This window comes from Bactrocera oleae, chromosome 4, assembly GCF_042242935.1.
Source record: "Bactrocera oleae isolate idBacOlea1 chromosome 4, idBacOlea1, whole genome shotgun sequence".
Lineage (NCBI taxonomy): Eukaryota > Metazoa > Arthropoda > Insecta > Diptera > Tephritidae > Bactrocera > Bactrocera oleae.
In genome coordinates, this window is record NC_091538.1 from 21,486,823 (window position 1) to 21,507,882 (window position 21,060).

Below are 21,060 nucleotides of genomic sequence, written 5' to 3' on the forward strand. Positions count from 1 at the left end.
CTAAATAAAAATAACTAGTAGGTTAGGCGTGTCTGTTGCGGATATATCTTTGATCAGAGAAATGCAACTGACCTAAGCCAAGACTCTCGAGTTAATATTATATATTCTGTTTCCCAATACATTTTTGAGTAACTGCTATAGTATCAACGGTTGAAACCAATATCCTTGTTGAGGCGAAAGATCCATAATGTTGAGACGTGATACCGTTATGCATCTCTACACTTAAACTTGACTGCCTTAATTTAAGACTCATTTTTAGTTATTTCATTCAAAAAAACTTTGTTTTGCGGCTTGTTCTCACATATATCAGAGCCAATTTTCATCACTCAGTTACTGGGAACCGCGACTTCATCATTAACTTTTATTTATGTGCATTTTAAATTCGAATAGGTTTCAGCTTCAGCAAATTCTTAATTATTACTTGTTGTTGCTTTTTTCTTTTCGATAATAAATACAGCGAACACTAAAGCGCTAATTGTGCCAAGTGAAATAAGTAAGATTTTGCTATGAACCACAAACTAAACTTTTGAAAGAATTGAAAAATTAGTAAACGTTTCCCACATATCAATGCGTTTGCGCGCCAGCCTTGTATTGTCTTTGATTTGACCTTCAACTGAGCCATTTCGAATGCATTCACCAAAAAAGCAACCACCGATTCCACTCCTATTCAATGTTTTATATTATTATTATAAAAAACTTTTGCTTTGTACTGAGTAACTCGTATTTGCAATTTGCGCCACATATAATATTTTGTTACGAATTGTAATGAATAAGACATTTATGGCAACTTGGTCTGCTTGCTATAAATAAAGGGTTTCAAAAAATGTTTATAAAGGATTATGTATAACAAATAATGATGAAGTTGAAAACATAAAAATTTAAAAAAGTAATATTGTAAGTTAATGCAAGGCACAGTGGAACAAAGGCTGAAAAAGATGGTGAATGTAAAAATGTAATAACTTTTTAAATTAATAATACAAATTTTATTTTGGCATGACTACATTGATTAGTTATGAGTATTATTTAAAGCATCTCTACCATGAACGTTTCAGGGTATTATAATTTAATAATTAATTAGAAAAATTATCGAATAACAATAATTAATCAGCTATAATCAAGTCAAAGCATCAGATTTATTATGTCATTTCTTATGACATAGTTAAATAAAAATAAGACATTTTAAGTATAAAATTAATAGCAATAACAGTATAAAATAATTAGTTTTTGATAGGAAAAGGTCAAAACATATTATTTTACGCAAATATTAGTGTTAATATACCAAAAAATAATTGTTTTATTGAGAAATTTTATATCGTCTAGTTTAAAACAAATTTGCTGATAGTTTTACGTAATAAAAATTTTGAAGTATTATCAAAATTTAAAAACTGATTATAAAATCTTTTTATCCGTTATGTCAGTTTCTCAATTTTTATATTTTCAATTTTTTATTAATTGTATAAAAAACATAATTTTGTTGAAGCGCAAAAAAAACTTTAAAATATTGCCAAAATTTATAGAAAAAAAATTAACTACGTATATTCACTAAAGAAATGAATAAATTTGCACTCATTTTTATTTGTATAAATCAAAAGATAATAACTAAAGTTTGCAACATTTTTTATTTTTGTACCACTGTCCAGGCCATATATTATTACAATTAAGATTAAATATAACAAGTCATAAAACTATGTTCAAAATATTTCACTAAAATATTCCCACAATCAATTCGGTAAAATTATCCGTAATGAAAAAAAAACAATAACAATAAAATACAATGAAAAGTAACATACTCGTTTTTAGTCTGAAAAGTAGCCGTCAAGTCAAGTGGCTAAAACGGCATTAAAAATCATCACTTGAATCAAACGTCGCCGAAAATTATAATACAGAAAGCGTGTTTCGAAGAGTGGAAATACATGAAACAAGAGCAGGTTCATGGTCATTTATTATACCGTTAATGCCAACTACCCATTAAGAGTAATAAAGTATAAACTAATTTACTGCGTCATTTGTCAGCAGTCAACATTCAGCTTTCAGTTGTATAATTATTTTGATATTTTTGACATTTTATTTAGACAACCGCATAAAATGGCGCAGGGATGCATAAAAGATGTTTAAGCTACGCAATTTCAAGCCGCATGCAATTTACGGATATTACAGTTATGCCGTTACTTTTTATTTTTATATCTTTTAATATGTACATTTGCACTCCTTCTTTGGTGCGGAGTTTTACATTTTCAACGCCCTTTTATTGGCTTGACTTTTAGTGCCTATAGCCCAAAAATTTGCACAATCTTTAAAGAATGCCATTTTTGGTTACAGAAATGTCAAACAGGCACAGTTTTACAATAATAATAACAAAAGTAATAATAATAAAATGTTGACAACAACGAGTGCTACAAAAGCCATCACAATGTTGTGGAGCGCGCATCGAACAGTATTCCAATTGCCTGCAGGTAACGGGTTTTTGACTTTTTTAAATAATTTTTTTTTTAATATTATTTTAATACTTTTTTAATAATTTAATTCTTTTTCATTTTTTCTTTTTTACTGCTTCTGAACTTCTAATATTTTGTCTTCATATGACACAGTTCCTTTCATAAAATTTTGTATAAATAAGCGTATAGGTACGTATTCGAATTTAAGGGTGTGTCCTGCGTTGAGTTCATTTGCAATGATGTCTGCCGCTTTGCCTTTAAATTAAAGAACTTCGTATATACACCATGAACACATAGATTTCGTATAAAAGATCTTTGAAGCAATTTTTCATTTACCGCAAGCTTTATATTTTCAATGGGTATGGCTGTGGCATCATCGCTGTCATAGTTCGATTTCAACAACATTAAAAGTGCATTCGTACCTTATTGCTACGTGCAACGACCTCTTGATATTATTCACTGCTTCATTAAGAATTTTGTACTCTACTGCAACAAATGTTATTGATGTCATCAAATAAAATAAAGTGTACAAATTTTAAGTTTTAAGAAACTTACGTAAAATGGATTAAGTTGTCTACGTCTAAGTCTACGAGCTTAATTCCTTCTTAGTATAATTTTTTTGTTTTTGTAAATTTGTCTATCGTCTTGGAATTTAAAACTTTTATCCTATTGTAAGAATTTTACAACGTTCAAACTGTAAAAAAAACCCTTTAAAGCCTTAAATCAAATTCAAATTCAAATTCCAGCAAATTAATCGAATCTACAATCTACCAATTCAGATTTCGAATTAAATACTATGTTGATTCGATTAATTTGCTCGAATTTGAATCCCCCTAAATTTTTGGTTCGTATTGATCACTCTGATCACATATAGCCTCAGCATCGCTATAGAAACCAGCATGAACCTGTCATAAATTGGATTGAGCAACTTTTTGTAAGTCGATCATTTACATTAATATCATAAGTTGTGTATGCTAAAGAAGTTCTTCGGGAGCGTACTTAAGAACGTTGGATAGATGTTACCGGAACGGACACGGTTTTATGTTTGATCAAAAACTTTCGCTTTATCAGTATCTTCTTAAAAGTTGTTATGGTATATTTTATGATCAGCCACCAACAACAAAAACAATCAATTAGATTAAAATTTTAACAAGCAAACTTTCTCAAATTAAATATGTAGATATCATACCATATATATTTGGCTTCCATAATAAGGGGTGAATTTTGATTTTACATAGAAAATTATCATAATAAGAGCCAGCTTATCTGAAATCAACATTATTATATACTTGTATAGTGTAGTGAGATTTTTATGACTACAATTATCGGCCGTCCTTTGCATGCAATTAATAACCTCTGTGCTTGCTAACCGCGAAACCTCAAAATTTCAATGCTCAATAGCTCACTCAAAACCTTTAACTTCCAGCATATACATAGGTAAGATTTAAGATTTCACTGCCACATGTTGTTCCAAAAATCAAGAACAAAATAAAAACAACAACTAACAATGACAGCTAGCGGCAGAATATAACTTCATCTGTGCCAAAGAGCCGGCGCCATTGCCAATAATAGACATTAAACCTGACCCACTGCGAAAGTGGCGTGAAAACATTGAAGAACGCTACAGTGAATAAAAAAAATGAAAAACATAAAAAGCACATAGCAGTTACGAATATCCGAAGCCATCTAGAACTTTAATGTGAAAAAATGTTGGTACTTTTCAAAAGCACACAACAAACAATCGCAAATGAAACTAAATAAATTCAAAATAGAAATCAAAATTCAAAACCAAAGCATTCTTGGTAAAGCAACGTCATATTTTATGTGCGCTAAGCACCGATAAATTCATGAGGCAGTCCACATAGAACACTCCTCCGTAAGCAAAGCAGCGCCCAAGCACATCTACCCGGTACCAAACCTATAGATAAGTATATATACCATATATTTATAGGTAAGTAGATATGTATGTGAGTTGGGTTACAAAGCAACAAGTCGATAACCTTAAACAACTATTTCCGTTCTAGACAAGTACAATAACAATAATGTACGCAAATTTCTAGGTACCAAAGAAGTACATACAGGCATATACATATATACTACACCCAGCGAAATAATTATAAGACCAACATAAACAATATAGTTTCCTAACTATACGAATAAAGAAACGATATATTACAAATATGTCTAGGTAGTGACAGCTGCATCTGGCAACGACATTTATTTAAAGCTAACTACGACTCCTTTTTGAATATTAGCTAATTTGTGGGCGCACATGCGAAATATTTGTAGGACTAAACACAGTTATTTAATGTTAAAGCATGGAAAAAGTTAGTTCTCTTGAAGATTTTTCTCTTCATTTGCTCATAATTTTATTTAAAGCAAATATACGATACAATTCAATAATTTGTTTTTGTGCGTAGTAGAAGAAAACCCAAGCTTGAGGCAAGGGATATCCATGAAATACAACGACTAGTTGTCAATAAATCTAATAGTCACGCGAAAATTTTACGAAACCTTGATTTAGAAGTATCAAAGCGTCGAATTCAGCAAATTTTGAGGGATAAATCCCAATTGGAATATACAAAGCTCGTCCCTAAGCTGAAATTGACATTTGCTGAAAAATACCAATTTTGAAGAAAGTGTGGGAGAGGGTAGTATTTTCTGATGAAAAAAAATTTATTTTGGATGATCCAGATGGTTCCCAAATCTATCGGCACGACAAACGTAAGAAGAAGGAGTGAATCAGTTTCGGTGGTGGATCAGTGTGGGAAGCGATTGGAGCCAATGTAAGGACCCCAATTTGCTATATTTCAACGAAAATGTATAACCGAAAATACATCGAGCTTCTTAACGAAGTACTTTTAAGTTTTGGTGATGATATTTTTAAGGAAAATTGGATACTTCAGCACGATAATGTTGTTCATTCTACAAAGAAAACATCGGAATATTTGGGATCAAAAAATGTAGCCGTACTGGAAGTCAGTACTGTCTGTCTAGATCTCAATCCTATTGATAATGTTTGGGCAATTCTTTCTTAAGCTATTTTTAAGAATAGGAGTCAGGTTGATAGTCAAAAGTCTCGGAAATGCAAATAACCAAGAATAGATTAAAATTGATAAAAAAAACAATAAATACCATAAACCAATTTGCTCAATGCCTCAAAGCCTATTGCAAATCATAAAAAAAGGGTCCAATAACAGTAACTAGTAAATTTTTTTCTCGAGTTTTTGCTTACTGGTCTTATATTTTTTTTCGTTCTAAATGAATAATTTTGTTCCATGGAATCCCCAAAAATTACTGTAAAAAGATATTTTTTTCATATATATAAATAATAAATATAATATGCAAAAATAAATAAAGTAATATTATTTTTAGACACACTTAAATAACACAAATGTAAAGTTTTGTTTTGGTCGTATATTTATTTCGCTGGGTATATACATTCAGTTATTACATATGTACATTCGTTTTATCAGCAACAAGTAGAACATCATTTATATATAAACGTATACATATACAGTATATAAATATGTATAAACATATGTATATAGGCACATAAATATTTGTGTAAATTTCAGTACTTTGCGACTGAGTTATAATATTTATGAGCGCATTTGGCCACACGCTGTCTCAGAAAAGTCATAAACACCTTCAACCTTCAGAATTTTGGTTTTTATTGTTTTGATGTTTTTTTTTTTTGGTGTAAAAATTATTTATAAATGCCTCACGTGCAAAACATTCAAAAAGTTTTCATTATTCGGGCTTGGAAAGTTTGAATGACTTAGGTGAGGTTTCTATTTGATCAAAGTTGCTTTAGGGTATTGATATGGTTATGTAATATATAATGTATTATAAGTAAAAAATTATTTTTATTTAAAAGAGAAAATTCATAGACATAAATTACTTACATACAGTCTCTCTCAAGAACTTATTGGAAAAATATTAAAGTTCTAAGATTTTCGTTATTACCTGAGAAGAAAAAAATATATTAGTTATAAGTTTGTATACATATTTACAAATATATAAATATAAAGTTTACTGTTGTTGAAATATATGAAAGCTTAAAAATATAGGATCTTCCATTATAAGTCAATTGTCAAGGACACAAAAATAATTTTAGAAAAAAAAAGAAAAAATAGCAGAAGTCTAGCTAAGATGGAATGAAACGACCTGTCACATGATAAACAAAGCTTAAAAAAGAAAAGCATCAATCCAAATCATGATTTTCCTTCAAAAAAAACTAGTTAAAAATATATAAGCGCTACTTAATCAACTAGAGACCAGAAAACAACAGAAGAAGCAAATCCATTATCTGTCTTACAGACTAAAGGAGAAGCTATCAGAGAAACTTATTAGTAAAATTGATGTGACTAGTTCTAGTAGGATCTTGTAATTGGAAAAGTTCGTCCACACTGGTCGGACTTTAAGCCGATTTATCTTCCTCAATTAGTTTCTTTAAGACTGAGGCCTTATACTAAACAACAATCTAACAAACCTTGTATAGAGTTTCTATAGTACCAAGTGGATCAACCAGAACCATTAACCTACCGAGAGTTGGTTCCCAGATATCCCTAAAAACATTATATACTTCAATGCCCAGTCTAAACAATTTATCACAAATATCAGTTAACTTAAAGCAGTTGACACTGAATTAACGGTAATTTGCTGGAATCAGTCTACAAGAGCATTGTTTATATTTCACAATGCAAATGTGACACACTCATAATATTTTAATAGTTCAACCAATGGCAGGTCTTGGAGCATTTTTTATTGTCGCAGCACTTGTACTAATTACAAGGCTTATAATTACAGTAACAAAGATTTACAGTTAGCGACTAACATATTTACGATCACTTGTAAGGTTAAACGCTTAATTTGGACATAAAAACTGTACATTTCTATTAAAAAAGGGTATTGCATCACCGGTGCCTTTATAGAGGAAAGGTAAAAGGCAAATAAGCCGAGGCAGTTGCCGGGTCAGTAAGTGGAAGCCAAACGGCGAGCAATTATCGTTAGCCACGATCATTTAAAAGGGAACTCCAAGGCGGAGGACCTTCCCGAAACAATTAAGAGTCTTCTTGGAGTGACTTTCTTAGAAGTGACCATCAACCAATTTTTGAGACTAATACTGGTAATGATTAAATGTATCCCATATGTTTGTTATTAAACATAATAATAATCCATGCAAATTATTCGACTGAGCTTCTACTTTTTCATTTCAACCGTAACATTTTACTTTTACTCACCTTGCTCCGCTCTTGTTTGCCAAATTATTTTCTTCGAATTTGTTACACATTTACACATTTATTGTAGAGCATATGTTAGTATTTTTTTAATTTTATTTGGCATTGGAAAGGAATTTAGAGAGCGACGCTTGATCGAAATAAACAAGTAAGAAAACACAAGGAAAAAAGCAAAATAACTATATACCATACAAGCTACAACAGTGAAATCTTAACATAAGTTTAGATCTGTTAACTAAACAATGGTAAAAAGACCACCAAACTTTTAACAGGGCATGTTAATGTTTTTGCAAAATGAATAGTATATTTTGCGTTACATTGCGGCTGGTAGCAGTTATGGCAATAATAACCTTCAACTTTTTCAGCTGTTGTTTGATTTGTAAAGAATTTTCAGTAATAGTGCATTAGTATCTTTGCAGCTGTTAACAGAGCTAATAGAACTTATTCGACCGAATCAAAAAGTAAAAAAAATTTTTAATTTTTTTATTTTTTACAGAAGAGCTGATAATTGTAGCAAAAGGTACTCTGTATAACTGCATATAATGTAAAATTAAAATTGAGAAGTTTCTCTGAAAATTTATGAATTACTCACAAACAAATTGAGTAATATCCAATTGTCAAAGTTAAAGACCGAAAAATTTGAACAAATCAACAATGGTGTCTGTATACATTAGCAGTCTAGTTCGCAGTCAATTAGGAGTCCCCTAAAGGGATTTAAGGTAAACAAGTAAGGAAGTGCTAAGTTCGTGTGTAACCGAAAAATTTTACTCTCGCAATTTGCAAATTAAGAAACCTCACATATTGACCAATATATAAGGTATAAAGTAAACCCAATGTTTGAAAATCCGAATATTAGATATAAGGGGACTAGGGACCCTGATTTCATTTATTTTAGTCAAGAGGATACACTTTTATTAGAAAGAGACTCTTTCTAAATTTCACTAAGATTGTTTATATATTGCATGACATATGCGGTATGCCATAAAGTCAACTGAAAGTTCGCAAATATTTATATTAGGTAAATGAGGACTAAGGAAAGTATTAATCCAATTCAACATATTTTTGTTACAAGGGTATACTATTATCAAAGAAACATTTTTCCCAAATTTCCATAACATATCTCGCATTTTGACCGATATGTTCGGTAAAAAATCAGCCATCTGCAAAATGAAATGATATAATCCGATTTTGAAAAATATTTAGCGTTAGAGGGCAGGCACTTCATTGATGTTTGATTTGTATACTGTGAAGTGAAAGAATCAAATGGAAATTTGAAAATTTATTATATGAAAAGTACCCAAGGTTGTCATCGGATTTAGTACTTTTTCGCAGTGTATAATAGGAATGTTATTAGTTCCTGAGGTCGACTCGTCCTGCCAAAATCGGTATTTGTTGCAAAATAAAACACGGGCATCTTTATATCGCTTCTTCATTCGCGGCTGGGACATAATTCTATTTTTAGCCTGCAACTCATGCCTTCGCTAGTTTCTGCTGATAATCGACCAGTCCGCTTGATGACATCATAGTTTTGAGGATCTTTTAAAAAATTTACGATTTTCGATCGTATTACGATGTCGGTTCACTGACGTAGCAATTCGACCAATTTTTATGTCGGCTTCATGCATTCCAATTATACTACACCGCTCTCTATCCGAAAGTTCTGTAACACGTGGCATTCTAACTATATTATTCTCGAAATACACTGAGAGAAAATTTTGCACATATAATTCTTTTACGAAGGTAGTATTTCACCTAAAGGTGGATGGTGTCACGCCCATTGTTCAATTTTAACACCTGCTCTGCACCATCTTGATTGTGTATTTAATCTGTGAGTTAACGCATTTTTAGTAGTTTTCATGATTATGATCTGATTTTATAGATTTTCAGAGTATATAAAAAAATACCAAACGGATTTCTTCTCAGTAAGTTTGGTTGAGTTAGCATCAGCGGTATTGAACATATGTACATGTACTCATTAAGAGGGAGGAGCCACGCCACTTCTAAAAAGGTTTAAGCCCACAGGTGTCCCTCGCTACTGTGATTCCTTGTACTAAATTACAGCTTTGTATCTTCATTTAGTGCTTAGTTATGACAATCTATAGATTTTCGTTTAATGGAGACAGAAAGTCACTCGGAATTCAACTCGTCTCATCATCCTAATCATTTTAATACATAACTCTATATTTATTTCGATAAGTTTTAGATGAAGAATAATAGCTTTCTCTACTCTCTGTTGCACCATGTTGCGATTGTATAAAAATTCGGATCTAAAAACAAACGTTTCACAACTTTTTTATAATTTCAAAACAACATTTTACATTTAATTTTTTCTTTTAAATGTCATCCCAAAGTTTAAATACCGAAGAAATTCTGTAAAGAATAAACTCATACAGCGGAATTCAAAGCGACCCAGAATTTTATTCCTTTTATATTTCAACTAAAATTGAGTGCATAGCAAATCTAAGCAGACGACTCAGAACAGATGAAATTAAATCTTTGTTAAAATCAGAATACCGAAAAAAGTTATAATAAAAATTGGTGGAATTAGTACTGAATCAAAAAAACATAGCGAATAGCTAACACTGTACGTCTGCAAGAAATTATTTACTAATATGCGTAAATGTAAAAACTATTGCTAAAGCTGCTCACGGAATTTGATATAGAAATTTTATAAATACAAAACACAGTATAGAATTTTTTGGAAATCAATCCTGAAAAATGTGGATCCCGATAACTTCGAGATTTTTAAAATTTTTACTTTTTCAAAAAGTGAACAGTAAACAGTGATTTGTTGATAAAATAACAAATTTTATCTGAAATTATCACAAAAACTCAAAGTTAAATACTCAAATCAATGTTGTAACGAAACTTTCTAACAAAGCTTGAACGCAATACCTATATCCGACACTTCAGTTTTTGCAATATTTTTATTGCTGAATAACAACTCTCCAATGATGCACAGCTTACTGGTGACGATGATTGTGATGTTGGTGCTCTGAAGACATACTGCTACGTCGTCGACAATGACGATTGATGGTCAAATTGCTTGAAATTAGGCCAAGCAGATGCACACACACAACAAAATGCACGCAATGACACATAAAAGCCCATATAAATAAACACCTTATAAAAACCAAAATCGTGTACGAACACATAAGTTTATTTACAGGTACAAGTTGTAGATTTGCAGTTATTACTTTTAGCTTGTACACCTGACATCTACAGTAATATGTTTAAAATGTAGACTATAAAAATATCTGAAAATAAAAGCGAGTTTACGACACATTAGCAGCAGCAATAACAACAGCAACAATATCCAAAGAAATAAAAGTAAAAAATTTATCGTAGAAAATTTAAAACAAAAGACGGCAGTTTAAGAGGTGTATAGAAAAACCAGAAATTAAAAATCCCCAAGTGTATTAGTATGAATGCAACGCACACATTCATGCGGATTCATACAGGCCTGTAATTAATTATGTACATAATATGCATACATGTTTATTTGTTACACAAACATATGCAATAATATGTAAAGCACTCATGTATGTTCGCTGGCAGTACCTGCAACTAGTATTCACTCAAACTTGAAGCGAAACAGGCGTTGCCGGCATGGCCAAGACAAGAGTAACTGCAGAAGAAAGTGGAAACCTGTTGTTTTTGTTGTACGTCTACAGGTTTTTGCTCTCATTACGTTAACAGTACCGTATTATTAGTTCATATAGAAGAAAATTGAAAGTTGAATTTGTGATGCAAGTAAGAATAGTAAAACAGGTCGGATTTTGATGAAAAGCGAAATTTGTGTTTTTGAGTAATAAACTAAAAGCATTTCTTCTCCTAAGGCTAGACTTGTTGCCACAGTTGCTTTTAAAGTACAAAAAGGAGTCAGTTATAAGAAAAATAACAATTTCCTCACACAAAATCATCAATAAAATCAAAAATAATAACAATTCCAAACTTTTTGTTGCCGAACGCCTCGGTTGTTAAAAGCAAAATCATATAATTCCAACTAACATTATATGTATAACTATTCTAAGCTATTGACTATCATGATATAAAGGTGCAGATCATCGCTACTTAAATCATTCAGCACCTAAATATTTAATTATATTAAGAATCGATTCTCGATTTCGATTTCGATTTTATCCTTTTTGATTATTCGGGAACAAGAACCCTTTCTTTCGATTTCAATCGATTCTAATTTAAAAGATCAATAATTTTTATAGTTAATAATCGCAATGCCATGAACGGAAAATTCAAATTTATTTAATAATAACTAAAACACAAAAATAATATAGAAAACTGTCTTTCTCACTCGTTGTACTAGTGGGTTATAACTTCAACATTTTAACCAAACTAGTCGTACTTTTATTATGATTCAGCTGCTTTCGCACATTTATAACATTGGACATTAAATCCATTATTTACTTTTTAAAATAAATCCACACGTTGCTTGGCGTCATTTTACTAAATATATTGAAAAATAATAATATTTAGTTGCAAATATATAAATAATAAGTACTGGAAATAAATAAATATATATTTGTATGACTATCTATCACACGGTTTGTTATGATCTTATAATGGTATGTATAACTTGAAACTATTTACCTAACCGTAAAATCGAATATCAAGAATCGATTACTCAAAGGTCGACTCCAAAAATCGATTATTTTATGAGAAAAGTGGAATCGGAATTGAGTTTGCCATCCCTTGTTAAACAATTTAAAAAAATATGATGTATGTATATCAGGGATGGTATTTGATATTTTTGAATTGTGCCGAATTTAGTCCAAAAATGTGCAAAAATGTAGTTGAGAGTACCAAAATTAATCAAATTCGAATTTTTTTGTGAATAATTTTTTTTTTCAAACAACTTATTAACACAAAAAAAGAGTACACGTATTTTTAATACTTACGTGTATATTAATTTGATTTATGATACATATTTTGTACTACTTCTTATGTGTATTCATAAATTAACAAATAATTTCAATATAATATACATAATAATTTCCAAATAAAAATTTTGCTACGAATATATTATAGATAAACATATATTATATATGTATATATGTACTCGTTTTCGTCTTTCATCAAATAGTTCCAAAAGTCGATTCTGAGCAAATTTCCGACTAGAGTTGAAAGGGCGGAAAAGTGCAAGTTGTGAGTACTTTTCCATCACTGATATATATCATTCATGACAAGCTTCTAAAAAACTCTGTAATCAGCACTTTCAACTAGGACAAATTTAAAAATGGTAAGGTTTACATTTAAAAAAAAAAAAAAAAATTATATTATATTTCTTGTGTAGATAAGTTTTTAAAGAAAAAAAATCATAGTAGAATCAAATCCATTTATCTCGATTTCCGGCAAACTACCACTACGATTCCTTTAGAGAATTGTTATATAGCAAAGTTGAAGATAATGAAGAGATCTATGACTTTTGTATTTACACCTTTTTCTCATAACCTCAAAATGTATGTGGAAAATTCAAATCGAGATAAACCGTGTTTAACTTTTACCGGCCTCAGATCTCCCGTAAAATATTTATTTATTTTATATTATATACAATATTTATTAAAATGGTTTTCAACTACTAAGAATTTCTTTTATTTATTACCATTTTCAAAGGCTTCTGCCCTGGCTTATATGAATCCAGAGTCAAAGTAACTCGCGAAGCGCCATTTTGCTGCGAATAAGTTATTCTATTCTCTATGGAAAATAATCAAGAAACATTTAACGAAATTCTGGTACGCATAAACTGCTGAAACCTCTGAAGCCGAAGAAGGTCCATATTAAATAAGGATGTTGCAGTAATTTAATTGATGGAATGTACAAGTAAATACCATAGGTATAATTAAAAACTTGAACATGGAATATGGATATCCAATGAAAATAAACAAGTTTTGTTAAAAAATTGTTATTTATTAGAGTTGCCACCTATATTTAAATTTAAACTGTGGAAAAAGTAAAAAGACAAGAAAAACACCCAAATACAAAAGATTCCTTACAAGGACTTTATTCCGATTGTTGAGTTTGTATGGCAGCCATATGCTACAGTGATCCGATCTCAACAATTTCTTCGAAGATTCCGCCGTTGCCTTGAACATTAATCCGTGCCAAATGTTGTGAACAAATCTAGTCAAATGAAAAAGTGTTCCAAAAAAACGACGTGTGCAAAGTTTCAGATCGTTATCTCAAACACTGAGTTCACGTATATACATACAGACGGATAGACGGACAAATGGACGGACGAACAGACTGATGGATATAGCTAAATCGACTCGCCGTTCATTTATATACTTTATAGAGTTTGAAACTTTTCCTTTTGGGTGTTACAAGCATCGTGACAAACTTAATAAACCCAGTTCAGGATATAAAAATTCGTTCATTGTTCGAAGTAATATTTAGTGTTAAGAAGTTTCCTTCTTCTTCTTCTCTTTCTGCGCAACTAAGTTACCGATGTTTGTCAATAGATGGCTCCAACAGTTAGTGGTGATCGATTGTGATATACACAAAACGTGATAAACTTAACCTAGACATTTGAAATAGAAACTGTGTTTCTACATTAGTGACTTTGTTTATATACTTTTGGTTGTAGGAATATGTGCAAAAAAGTTTACAGAGGTGCTGCCCCAAGTGAAACAACGTGCCGAGATTGGTTTCTTCGCTTCAAAGACGGCGATTTCAATATTAACGACCGCCCGCATGAAGGAATGTCAAAAACCTTCGAAGAAGGTGAATTGGAGACGTTGCTCGATGAGGATCCGTGTCAAACGCAAAAAGAGCTTGCTTGCATTGGTAGCCACACGCCAAGCCATTTCAAAACGACTACATGCGCTAAAAAAAAAGGAATTCTGCTGCCTCACAACTCTCGGCCTCACGTTGCCAAACCCGTTAAAACATATCTGGAAACGTTTAGATGGGAAGCCTACCCCACCCGCCATATTCCCCAGATATTGCACCGTCCGATTATTATTTTTTCCGTCTGATGGCACAGAAGCAGTTCCACTCACAAGACTTAATCGAAAAATGACTTGATTCTTGGATAGCATCACAAGATAACAGTTTTACCGTATTGGTATTCGAGCTTTGCCAGAAAGATGGAAAAAAGTTGTGACTAGCGATGGGCAATACTTCGAAAAATTATTTTGTAACCATTTCTTTACAATAAAATTGCATTTTCATTAAAAAAAAACAGCGAGAACTTAGTTGCGCATTTAATATATTATGAAAAAATTGAAATTGAACAAATTGACTAGATAATATTGATCGATACCAATTTTGAGATCAAAAAGTTGAAGCGCAAGTTTTTTTTCGCAAATTAGTTTCTAAAAACATCGCGTTGCAGCAGTTATAAAAGTCACAACAAACATTGCCAAAAGTTTGTATTATTGTTGTTGTTGACATTTAGTTAAAATATTTGTTGTATTAATGTTATTAGATACTAACACAGCACGAACCTGCTGACCAACTTACACACATTTTTTAATTAATCGAACAAATCAAATGCCGACCAGCCATGTACAATACATAAGTAAAACCGAGATCGAGAAACGGTAAAATTGGGCAAAGGCAACAACAACGGGTTTGACGCTGCCCATGGCTAAAGGAATGCATTGGGAAGTTCAGCTTATATGAGTATGAATGTATGAGTTGTATATAAACGCACACTTGCACCTCGCATATGCTATGGCTAGATTTAAATAGCCAATGTCGCAATTTTGTGCATGCGTGACCTAAACGGCTTTAGTGGAGAACATTTACAGGCATTCACCGACATATGTACTTCTTTGTACATTTATATATTTATATATATATGTAGTGTTTTTATAGTTGTTAAATGACAAGCAAGGAGGACAAAAGTGATGATTGCTTATAAATACATATGCAAGTATGTAAGCATCTTCGTGTAAAATAACTATGATGTCGCTACCTCAAAGGTAAAGCAACAAAAACAATAGCAATGACATCAAAGTCAGTTGTGGTTGTAGTAGCCACTATTTATGCGCTTGCCTACAGAAATATTATTTTTTATGTGGCTTTTGAAAAGCTCTTCGCCATTGCTATTGTGTAGCCGACTAACTAACGACAACATAATCAACACCAACAACAACAATAGCAACATCGGTCGGCGGTCAACAGTTTTGTTGATGAAGATAGTTGAAGGAAGGGGATTTTTTGTTGTTGTTGTTGGATTTTTTGCTACTGCGTGGCGAATATGAATTATTTGAAGTTGTGAAATGCATACCGGCTAGGATTTGGTGTTGATCAGCACTTGCTAGGTGCCATTGTATTTTACGAAATTTCCCACAAATCGATGCTTATTGTTAGTCTTCACATCAGTTTCATTTCGCTATAATAAAAAGAGCGGTGGAATTGCGAGGAATTTATAAATATTTACGTCTAATGGGTGTTTTTTATTTGAAAAAATGCTTTTATGACTTGTTTTTAGAGACTTTATAAAATTTCGGTTGTCTTTATGTTATTGTGGCCGTTTATCACGTCCTACAAATGGTTATTTGAACTTTAAAATGGCTGAAAAACTCCTTTTCGCAAGAATAGTCATAAAAATTAAACACTTCTTTTAGAATATTTTGTATCAAGACAGCGGAAATCTTGCCTTTACAATTTGCGGGTTTTTCAGAGGATGGTCGAGTAATGTAATTTTTTAATCAGATAAATGATTACCTAGAAAATATGTACCTAATTGCTGCTGTAGTGAAAAATATTTGGTGGATATCAATATCGGGTTTCCTGCGACCTAAGGATGCCGCTCTGATACATATCTCTTAAGCAGTTGCAGTTTTAAAGATAATAAACTCAAAAATAACTCGGGATTTGTGCTAACTATTTTCTTGTTCTTGAACGTTAGAAATTGGATTTCGTGATATACTAACAAAATCAAAGTGGACTCACAAAATGGAAGAATATGTTTAAAAAAACAGTGTTGGTGCAGATTCAGACCTGTATGAACAACCAAAGGCACGGCAGAATTTCTAGATATACCCAGAAACATTATAATTGTGTGTTATTTCTATACTGTCAATCAGTACCAAATAACACCAACTAGGCTAAACTCACCATCAATGACTTTGTTAAGCATACCCGACACTGCACAGTAATCAATTTAGTGGAGTCTACGAAACCAGTTGAAGCTTTTTATACCCTCGCACCTTGTTGCTACAGAGTATAATAGTTTTTCTCACCTAACGGTTGTTTGTATCACCTAAAACTAATCGAGTTAGATATAGGGTTATGTATATATAAATGATCAGGATGAAGAGACGAGTTGAAATCCGGGTGACTGTCTGTCCGTCCATTCGTCCGTCTGTCCGTCTGTTCGTCCGTCTGTGCAAGCTGTAACTTGAGTAAAAATTGAGATATCTTTATAAAACTTGGTACACATGTTTCTTGGTACCGTAAGACGGTTGGTATTGCAGATGGGCGTAATCGGACCACGCCCATAAAACGCTATAAATTGCCATAACTAAGCTTCACAATAAGATACAAGACTGTTATTTAGTATGCAGGATCACAATAGGGAGGGACATCTGCCGTTTAAAATTTTTTTTAAAAAGTGAACGTGGTCCCGCCCCCTCATAGATGTAATGTGCATATCTCCTAAAGCGCTAAAGCTATAATACCAAATTCACTGAGAACAAACGTTTTAGCACCTCTATCGACAGTGCGAAAATGTGTGTAACCAGGTGACAACCCCGCCCTCTCCTCATATAACGGTACTGTTAAAAACTACTAAAAGCGCGATAAATCAAGCACTAAACACGTCAGAGACATTAAATTTTATCTCTGGCATGGTATAAGATGACTTAATAGGAACCGCGTTCAAAATTAGACAGTGGGCGTGGCACCGCCCACTTTTAAGTGAAAACTCATATCTTGAGATCTGCTTAAACGATTTCAACCAACTTCGGTATATAACATTCTTCTCATATTTGTATGTTATAGTGCGAAAATGGGCTAAGCCGCATTACAACCACGCCTGTTTCGTATATAAACCATTTTAAATTCTGATTATTTCACTTTCCATCAAGCAAATCAAGCAATAATGATTGTGTTGGGGTAAAACTTTGCGTGAATAATGCGTTTAAAATATGCCACCTTGTGACCCAAAAATTGTCTAAATCGAACTAAAACTGTTCAAGCGCCTAGGTACTGAATATGTGGACCCCCGTGCCTACAGTTGACTTTTTACCGAAAATATCGGTCAATGTCTAAGATATATAATTTAACTTCATATAATAAGATAAATAAATGAAACTCTCGATAATAGTATGTCTTTGCGTCAAAAATGGGTTGAATCGGATCAATACTTCCTTTAATATAAAATTTTGCCAACACCTGAAGTAATTTCCCGGGCTTTGATCCTTGCAAGTTGCGAGAGTATAAAATGTTCGGTTACACCCGAACTTAGAACACTGCTTACTTGTTATAACTGTATTTGTTTTTCTCTTTATCATGAGCCCTTTAGTAGATCTAAAGTTTTAGTAGATCAAAATCACCTCTCATATGTTCAAATTTGAGCAGTTGAGGTAATTTCACTTGCTTTGTATATCCAAAACATCAGAAATCCCATGTACTTTCACTTCTCAATATAATTTGACAGAATTTATTGGTGACTTTTCCCAAACACAGTTGCTCAGAAAATCCCTCTTCAGACATCGAAATGTATGAGCTATTGTAGTAACCTTATTGGTACACGGAAAATTCTAATTTTCAAAATTTCATATAAAAAAGGGTATCATTGCAAAAAAATGTGAAACTGTCATGCATAAAATCTCAAAGTTAATATTTACAATTATGCATATGCCATTTAACATAGATAAAATGCCTCTTTAGCAAACATTGTGTTGCATGCCACATCGTAATACATGTTTAATAACGCGATAATGCGATTTAACGGAAGACGTGCCGTATAAATTTTTCATATGAGAAATTTTCACAAAAATTTCGTGCATCTGTAACACTCTCATAATTTCTTAATACTAAATTCAATTCCAATTTTTGCACCACCCGCGCCTACTTTGCCACAAATGGAGGTTTGGAGAAACTACAGAAATTTGCTCTAAAATGAGTGAAATGTTAATATAAGCCACATGCGGCAGGCAAATGAAATACAACATGTGCAACTATGTATATAAATACTGTGTTGCATAGATGTATTCATTTATGTAAGAATGATTGTATGCGGGGCATAAGTGTATGAATGTGTTGCTTTGTGGTCAACGAAGCGTATGAGTAACATTTTATCTGGAGCAAAGCGCCGTGTTTGGCAGAGAGCAGAAACAAGTTAGCGAAAAAGTAAAGCAAACAACGAATCGAAGCAGGAAAAGCAAGCTGAGGAAAAATACAAAAATGCAAATAAGAGCACACAAGCACTCGACAGGCAAACACATAAAAAACGAGTCAGCGAAAATGTTGTTGAGCCGCGAGTGCGGCAATTACCCGACTTTATACATACATATATATTTATGTATATTTACGTTTAGCTGTTTATGGTATAACTAGTTTGCTGTTTTCAGGCGACTTTCTGCGTTGCATGTTTGCAACAATTTAGGCGCGCGCTTGTAAATACACACTCACAGGCACAGTTGACTAACTTACATAAGTGGCACTAGTAGCTTATGTGCATATAACTGCATAGCACCTGCTGCGCATGACTGCAGGCGTACGTGCAACCACAATGTACATACATGTAAACACAAGTATTGCCGCTGATATCGGAAATATTTTTCTTTATTTTTTTTTTCTATTTCTTGCTACTTATAATTACCGCTGATTAAAGTGTATTGCGTTGCTTTTGGACTTTCATTTCTGCGCCGCCTTAAAACTTCCTGCTTATATTACCCGAATTATTGAACACATTATCGGAGTTATTGTTGTTGTGCAACCATATTTAAATATAAATTATAAATAAAAATTATTACGGACTTGTGTACCGTTACCACCTAAATTTAGCGCGCTCTCATTATCGCTCTTGATTGGCTTTGAGCATTTTGCCGCGTGCCTCCAACTGGCACACAGTTTTTGTTGCCACTTTATGCTTTCTTATTTACAAGTATGTATATATACTTATAGCATAAATCACCAAGATATGCATTTCTTTTTGCGGAAATTTGTGCAGACTTTATACGCGCCGTGTCAGCAGGGCTTAAAGCAAGCGACAGTCCAGCTTACAAACGAATTTATTTGCAATTTTGAAAAATGTTTCTCTTTGTTATGAATTTACATATGGCGTGTTGGTGAAAGTGTACATATACCGATGTTTTGCAACATCAAGGCACGTGCTAAATATTTTGTAGCACTATTTTGGAAAATTTAAACCCACCACTGACCAAATATGCAAATAATAAATAATGAATGCTTCTTTGTATTTTTAAATGTCATTGAACGAAGTTTCCGTTAAAGTACTGCAATCTTGTCATTGTTTTAATATTAGCATAGACCAAACTAATGCGTAATAGAAAATAAATTATTTGTTTGCTTTTGAAATTTTTAGTTATATCTTAATTATACTGAAGAGTATCATCTTTTGCAGCTTGTAATAAATCCGAAAATAAAAAAGTTATTATAACCCTAGCAATCATCGTCGCATGAACTGGGTTCCCATGCAATATCCAACTAAGATAAGAAAAGCTTTTTCTCATAGCGGTTGACCCTCAGTAGGCGATAACAAATATATCTGCCAAGAAGAAACTTCTCATTCAATGTATCAACCACTTGGACGTCTCTTAATGAGAGGTTTTACTCCCCATTAGCCCTCTCACATCAAGGCGTAATATGGACTACATTCGAAAGAAAACTCAAGGATATCTCAGAGATCTACTAACTAGTTGAGAGCTTGAATTGGAGGACAATAAATTACAAAAGTGAACTATCGAGTGTTGTGAAGCGAATATCATTATATTTACCAACTGATTACCAATCCTTATAGAGGCTTGAGTCACCACCAGTGGCGATGCAAAGAGGGGCCGGCGGGAGCGGGCCGCACCGGGTGTCACACTTTTTTAGGGTGACAAAAATAAATCGCTAGCACAAATATTTCTTATTCGGGTATTCCTCCACTAGCACAAGCTCAGCTCTATGTATAATTCGGGGGTTCCCACAAAAGAGCCTGACGCTGTCGTGGGGGATTCCCCGTCTCATACTCGCGATCTTTTCCATCTCAGTTGCAACATTTCTCATTTGTTTCGAGGATGTTTGGTGATATGGCCAGCGATGCAGGACTTACACTGAAAGATAAACTTCTAAAAGATATGCTGGAATGTCTTGACCGATTCAGAGTTGAACTCCAAACCAGATCGATGTCTCTTCAAGAGGTAGCTTCATTGTTCGAGATCGTTCAAACTAATGCTCAGAAA

The 21,060-nt window shown here is 32.7% G+C and overlaps 1 protein-coding gene and 1 long non-coding RNA gene across 6 annotated transcripts in view; one reads left to right on the forward strand and one right to left on the reverse strand.

Moving 5' to 3' along the window:
* Window positions 1-21,060, reverse strand: part of LOC106614502 (mucin-22) — a 109,187-nt gene that overhangs the window by 69,249 nt on the left and 18,878 nt on the right. The gene's annotated exons all lie outside the window — the stretch shown is intronic.
* Window positions 11,225-13,699, forward strand: LOC106614513 (uncharacterized). The gene is made up of 2 exons (XR_004977807.2): window positions 11,225-11,340; window positions 13,310-13,699. It is a non-coding gene; the product is annotated as an uncharacterized lncRNA (long non-coding RNA).